The sequence below is a fragment of the Lissotriton helveticus genome, chromosome 1_1, assembly GCF_964261635.1.
Source record: "Lissotriton helveticus chromosome 1_1, aLisHel1.1, whole genome shotgun sequence".
Classification (NCBI taxonomy): domain Eukaryota; kingdom Metazoa; phylum Chordata; class Amphibia; order Caudata; family Salamandridae; genus Lissotriton; species Lissotriton helveticus.
Window position 1 is genome coordinate 1,919,706,503 of NC_136057.1, and position 7,727 is coordinate 1,919,714,229.

Sequence of the window (7,727 nt, forward strand, 5' to 3'; positions counted from 1 at the left end):
CATTTAGATTAACTACGTCTTATATCACTTTTAAATGGGGTATATTATTATTAGGTACGTGGGCTGGATGGCCACAGGTTGGCAGTACCTACGAACATCAGCTCTATGATGAGCGCTGTAGAAATAAGGAGGTTAACTCTTCACAAGCTTAACACTAAGCTCAAATCAATATCCAACGCGGTAACAAAGAATAAACTTTGCTCTCAGCTCCGCTCAAATCTCCTCCTCACAGCGAACGAGGCTATCTCAAGTATTCACACAGATTGTAATGAAGGCTGCGAAGTCCTCTTTCTTTTCCTCAATTACAGGGCGGGAACTTCCTGTAGAAAACTCTGCGCTTCCTCGGAGTAAGACCTGCTACGTCTTCTCCCTCACAAGTGTTCACTGCTTCTCACGCCCCGCACACCAGTCCTCACAAACCACGGAGGGGACAAAGCGAGGTGCTTACAGGGTGCCCACTCAGTGACAGGAGCAAAACAATGCCTCCAGAAGTCGTATGCTGCGTCACGTTCACTTTGACAGCTTCTCAACTTAGCCCAAGCTCCCTAACGGCAACCCGTCGGGTTGAAGACTCCCCGAATACTTGTCATGAAGTAGGGAGAAATGGGTTTCACTGCTTCTGACGAATCCTGTCTTCGACACAACGAAGACTGAGGAGAAGGCGCGCCACTCCGGCACTGCACCGACGGCTAAGCTCAGCTCCGCCTCACTAGCGCTAACTGCAGCCGTTCCTCTTCACACGCTCACCCTCGGCCTCTTCTCCCTCTGTGGTAGCTGATCACCGCCAAAGGTCTTAGAACAGCTCTCACACGGTCACGCTATGCTCACTCCGCCGGCGCTGCCTGCTGCCGTTTCACTTCACCTGTAGCAGACAATACCGCAGGGCACACCACAGAGATACCAACTAGAAGATCCACCGACGCCAGTCAGACTTGATACGGAAAGGCAAGATTCCTCTCCTCCACACGGCACAAGCTCACCTTCACCGAGACCACACACCCGGCTTCCTTTAGCGTTCCGGATGTGAGCACCTCACGTCCCCGAGGGGAACACCTCGATGAGTACAGCTTATTTCACCAATATGCCCGCTGTTCCCGTGATCTTCTGTCATCGACTGGGTAAGTCATGAGTTTCAATACTTTTCTCCGCTCAAGCATCAAATTGCTCCAGGGGGAAGGCACCACGCTGACCCTGGCTCAGCTCCTCGTCCACGTCGCCAAAAATGTAGTAATGAATCACTGCACATAGAGGGTTCCAAGAACATTTATTAAGTCCTTAAGTAAACAGGTGCTCCCAGCTTGACGGCTTAGTCTCATCCAACATTCTAACGCTGACTCTAGGAGGCAGCACGGACCGTACCAAGGAGGGAGAGGGGAGAGGGGTGAGTGGGGGGAAAGTCCACCCTGCGTCAAGTTACAACAGTTACCCATTGGTTTCTTCTGAGACATTTGATGGAGAGTGAAAAGCGGACAACACCCAGGGCTCAAGTCGAGGGTAAATGCTGTCTACCCACTATTTTCAGAGGGTAGATGCTGTCTACCCTGCTGCAAAGCTGGCCACTTTCAGCGCATTGCCACGTTCATTTCATACTTCTCCCGGAATGCACAGAAATATGCTGAACTTGTCCCGGTGTGATTTTCTGACACCAGACGACTTTCAACAGTGCCTGCACTTTTTCTGCTATCAGTAGGGGTTGCTCGTATTAAGAAGTGGTGTGGCAGGGGAGGGGGAATACAAAAAACAAAGAAGAAGCATATTAAAAAATGTAACTTACCTGCTCTGCTGGCCGCTGCCTTCCTCCCGATCATCGCTACCCGGACATCAGGAACTGATGGACACTACGCAGGCTCCCAGCTCTCAATCCCAATCCCAGCTCTGCTCTAATGCTCGGAATACTATTGGTCTGAGCACCTCGGTTTGGTGCTCAAACATATACTGGGAGCATGTGTTGGTTTCTCCACCCAGCTGTACAACACAGCTAGGAGAAATGCTAAGTGCGCATGATGGTTTGCACACTTGGCAGAGCCCAACACTTCCCCCTCCTCCCAGGTGCTGCAGCGTCAGTTTGGGAGGCCACGCCCCTCCCTCGGCTCAGTAAAATGATAATAAAAATGTTTTCTTATCATTTTATTTTTGGGGTTAGCCTCTACTGCCTTTCAGCTTCTGCATGCTGGCTGGGAGCCACCATGAGCCTCACACCTAGATGCAATCAAGGGGAAACAAAGGCTCACATTTTATCATGTCACAGGTACTTAAGAGCGAAATGCTTTTGACTTTGTTGAGTCCCTGTATGAAAGAGATATGTGTACTCTCTAAGAATAGGGCTTTGGGAGGGGCGGCCGACCAGCGGGAGGCCTGGCCCTCCCGGGGGATTTTGGCCTGGGGTGGGGGGAGGGGCAGCCGGCACCTCAGTTGGGCTGGTTGGGCTTTTTTGGGCTCCTTTTGGGCTGGTTGGGCTGGCCTTGGGCTATCTGGGCAGCCAGCGCCTCAGTTGGGCTGGTTGGGGTTTTTGGGCTCCTTTTGGGCTGGTTGGGCTGGTCCTGGGCTATCTTTGGGCTAGTGGCATATTTAGCCAGACATTTTGGGAAACTAATCACCATTTTGGTGGTAGTGACGCAGAAGCCGGTTGTAGGTGTCCTGGGGGTTTATCTGTTTGGTTTCTCTGTTTGGGTTTAGTGGCCTGCGACTTGGCTTGGTGTTTTGCCTATGTTAGTTGGCTGTGGTGGTGTACTGAGGGCTTCCCTGTCGCAGGTGGAAGTTTGACTTACTGGGAGCCTTCCGTCCTGCGTGGCCCTCGTGGCGGTGACTGGCTGGCCTGGGTGCGGTTTTCGGCGCGCTCCTCTTAGTCCCTGTATTGTGGGCCCGGATGCAAAGGGCGTCGGTGGGACGGGGGCCGTTAAGCCGGATGGGGGTGCCGAGGGGGGTGACGGTGGGAAGGAGAGCCACGACTTACCAGTGTCTAAGCTCCCATATATGGGCATCACGAAGCCCCTGGGGGTGCACCTGTCCTTGGCCACCAAGTAGAAGATTTGGAAAGGGGATTATGTAGATATTTTGAAGCTCCTACATCGTGAGCTGACGGCGAAGGAAGGATCGACAGAGGAGGAGCAGGAATTGGTGAAGAGGCCGGAGGTGCCTTTGACTATAGAAAATTGGTCGGTGGGGTTTTTGATATTCGACAGCGTGTACTGTGAGAAGTGCCCAGGGCGGGCGGTCGGGCTTTTCAAATACATGGACGCGATCCAGAGAGCACAGGTCACGTATGGGGGATACGCGTGGACACACTATGATGAGGAGTTTCGGGCGTGATTGGCGGGCGACCCGGACACTAAGTGGGGTGAGATTGATGCGGACCTGTACCACCAGACGATGGGGGGAGAGAAGTTTGGTAGGACCATTTACATGGCCAGCGGCTTGCCGCTGGCGCCTCGTTCCTTTCAGGCTCGCCCCACCCGTGGGGGGGTGAGACAAGGGGGGGCTGTCACAAACACTGCGATCGGACCATGTTGGGACTACAACAAGGGCGATTGTGGCAGACAGTATTGCCGCTTTCGGCATGAGTGCTCCTAGTGAGTGAAGCGCCACCCGGTGGTACACTGCTGGGGGGTTGGAGGAGGTCCGCAGTGACAGCAGCCTGCGTCAGCAGGGACACAGACTGGGGGCAGGGAAGGAAAAGGGGGGTCAGGGGCCCTGGGAAAAGGCTCTTACGCCGGTTAGGCTGAAGCTGCTGAAGACCCTCCTAGCGTCTTATCCACGGACCGAAGACGCAGGTGTTTTGCGCTGGGGGCTCCGGGAGGGTTTCCGTTTGGGGTATGAGGGTCCTCGGATTGCTCGGTGGGCGGAGAACTTGCGTGGTGCCAAAGAAGGAGCCGGGGCAATTTCGCCTGATTCAGCATCTGTCGTGGCCGGAAGGGAGATCGGTAAATGATTAAATATCGACAGAGCTGACCTTGGTGTCATACTCGTCCGTGGATGTGGCGCGGCGGCTGGTGGCGTCGGTGGGTGTGGGAGCCCTCATGACAAAAGGCGACATTAAGTCTGCATTCAGGCTGCTGCCGGTGCTTCCGGAAGATCACCAGTTGTTGTGGATCCAGTTCGACGGGGACATATTTGTGGATAAGGCACTGCCCGTGGGGTGCTCGATCTTGTGCGCTTCGTTTGAGCGCTTCAATAACTTTTTGCAGTGGGCTTTGTCCTGGCACACTGGTAAGATGACAGTGACGCACTACCTGGATGACTTCTTCTTGGTGGGACGACCTGGTTCGGCGGACTGCCAGCAGCAGCTGGACGTTTTTACGGAACTCATGAGTTACCCGGGTATGCCCTTGGCACCAGAGAAGACGCAAGGTCCCAGTACAGTGCTGTCATTTCTGGGTATAGAGCTCGACGCCGTGGCCATGGAAGCACGCCTGCCGGAGGACAAGAAGGTGCTTATGGTGGCATTGGTGGATGGCAGGGGCGGTGGTGAGCAGAGGAATGGCCGCCACATTGGCAAGGCGGGGGACAGAGTATTGCTTTCTTGGAGCTCTTCCCGCTCGTGGTGGCAGTGACTGTGTGGGGGCAGGAGTTGGCGCACAAGCGGGTGATTTTTAAGGTAGACAACATGACGGTAGTACAGGTCATTAACAGACCGTCCGCCAGGGACCCGCAGGTGCTCAAGTTGATGAGGGTGTTTATTATGAGGTGTTTGGAGCATGATATTTTGTTTCAAGCTCGGCATGTTCCCGGGGTGGACAATGATATTGCGGATGCTTTGTCTCGTTCACAGTGGCAGAGGTTCCATGGGCTAGCCACGGAGGTGAACGAACACAAGACGCCGGTGCCACTGGGGCTGTGGCACGTGGGAGAAACCGGGTCTTACTGCTGGTAAGAGCGTCGGTTTCTACCTGGAGAGCGTACGAACAGTCATGGTGGGAATTTCGGGACGGTGGGGCGGTGCGGCAGGATGATCGTTGGCGGCAGTGCGAGCAGGTGGTGCAGTTTATGCTACGAATGATGGACAAAGGGATGTCAAAGGTGACAATTGCTTGTAAATTGGCGGCTGTCGCCTTCATGGAGAAGTTGTGGTGGGGATATGCAACGTCTGCGGGGGGACTGGGCGCGCGTTTGTTGTAAGGTTGGGCATGGGAGAAGGTTGCCAGTGTGTGTTGCCGCCTGCCCCTCACTGTGTGTCTACTTGGCACTTTAATTCAGCTTTTGCCATCCATCTGCCACAATCGGGAGGAGACTGGGCTGTTTTTCACGCTCATGTCGTGGATGTATTTTGGGGCGTTTTGAGTTTCGGAGCTGGTGGGGAGCAGGGGGGGCTGGGATCCTGTGGGGGATGTGGAACTGAGGACCCGGGAAGAGGCGGTGAGATTGCGACGTTCTAAGACCGACTAACGGGGGGCGAGGACGTGGGTCGTGCTGGGTCCGGTGGAGTCAAGTGCGGTGTGCTTGGCGGTTTGGGGTAGGTTGTTGGCATCTGCATGGCAGGCAGGGTCAGGCGAAGTTTTCTGTCGGGTGATCATAACAGGGTGACGGCGTCTCAGTTGTTAGAGGCCCTGCGGCACGCCCTACGCGCCATGGGAGAGGACCCGAGGGTTTTTGGGACACACCTATTCCGCATTGGGGCGGCGACGGATGCAGCACGACAGGGTTGGGGGCGGGAGGAACTCATGCGCTTAGGGCATTGGAAGTCGGACTGCTATAAGACGTATATTAGGCTGCGGGGAGTGGGGTTGGAGGACTGTGCTTGATAGCGGTGGCTCACATATGTGTCTTTGCAGGTGCAGTGGCGGGGCCAGAGGAGGCTGTCCTGTCCTTCCTCATTGTGGGTCATTCCTTCGTGAAACGGGCGGAACGTGCAGAATGGGAAAAGAAACGGAGTTTGAATCTCGGATTGGACCCAGGGTTGTTAGTTTGTCACTGGCAGGAAAAAGGGGGTATGCGGTGGTATGAGCTGTTGCCAGCATTGAGTAAGGTGTTCAGGAGGGGAGTGTGTCCGGATGTGCTGATTATACACCTAGGGGAGAATGATTTAGTACAGTGCAAGGGTCTGGATTTAGTCAAGCAAATGAAGAGGGATTTGTTGGAATTGCGGCGCCAGTGGTCAGGCTGCCATGTTATATGGTCAGAATTGGTACCAAGGCAGATATGGAGAGGAGCCGAACGGCCGGAGGCCAGAGATAGGGCACGCAGGAAGGGTAACAGGGAGATGAAGTGTTTTTGCAAGAAGGAAGGTCTGGGTAGGATGGAACATCCGGAATTACGCTATGGGACAGTGTACTTTTTTCGGGAAGACGGAGTGCATCTTTCTCGGTATGGGATGGCATTGTACATTATGCAATTGAAGGAGGCACTTGATAGGGCCATAGAAGTATGCCGATACCCTAAGAGACAGGTTGCCTAAGGAGGGCGGTCGAAAGCCGTTAGGACGACTTTCGAGTGGCGGTTTTTCCTAAAAGTGCAGGGGGGGTTATGAGGTCTGGGTTTACAGTTGGGTAGATATAAGAAGTTATATAGTTAGGTAGGTAGGAAAGTTGGAAATTGCAAGTTGGTGTTTATAATTGTTGCAGGGGGGATCCAATTTTAGGGGTGGGGAAGCGGGGTATGTTAGGAAGTATATATTTAGTGAGGCTTAGTTTTGTTCGGCACAGGCCAAGGGTATGTATTTGTAAGGTGCACCTGTTTCCAATAAAGCGGCCTTTTGCACACCAACAAGCTGGTCTGTGGTATGTCTGCCCCTCCCCACCCCAGTATGGGCCAAATAGGGCTTTGGGAGGGGTGGCCCTCCCGGGGGATTTGGCCCGGGGGGGGGAGGGGCAGCCAGCTCCTCAGTTGGGCTGGTTGGGCTTTGTTGGGCTCCTTTTGGGCTGGTTGGGCTGGTTGGGCTGGTCTTGGGCTATCTGGGCAGCCAGCACCTCAGTTGGGCTGGTTGGGCTTTGCGGGCTCCTTTTGGGCTGGTCTTGGGCTATCTTTGGGCTAGTGGCATATTTAGCCAGACATTTTGGGAAACTATCCACCATTTTGGTGGTAGGGACCCAGCAGCCGGCTGTAGGTGTCCTGGGGGTTTATCTGCTTCCCGCCCGCCCGCCCTTTGTTTCTTTTAATGGGGGGGGGGGTGGTTACTGGGTTGTAGGATTGTGTGGGATGGGGTTTTTTATGAGGTGGTCTAGTTGGGACCAGGTGCATGGGGGGTTCTATTGTGTGGGGCTTTCGTCGCTGGAACAGGTGCTGGTGTGTTTTTTCTGTAGTCCTTTGTGTTGTCGGTTTTTCCTAAAAGTGCAGGGGGGAGTTATGAGGTCTGGGTTTACAGTTAGGTAGATATAAGAAGTTATATAGTTAGGTAGGTAGGAAAGTTGGAAATTGCAAGTTGGTGTTTATAATTGTTGCAGGGGGGATCCAATTTTAGGGGTGGGGGAGCGGGGTATGTTAGGAAGTATATATTTAGTGAGGCTTCGTTTTGTTCGGCACAGGCCAAGGGTATGTTTTTGTAAGGTGCACCTGTTTCCAATAAAGCGGCCTTTAGCACACCAACAAGCTGGTCTGTGGTATGTCTGCCCCTCCCCACCCCAGTATGGGACCAATGTCAGATGTGTTGGTGGCACCAGTATTTACACAAATAACAATTTAAATACCACTATTTTGTTTTATTTCTTTTATAGCGCTTTAGCACCACTTATCCCAATGCAGGATGTCGGAGCGCTTTGCAACACACATACAGATTACACATTGACAATAAATCA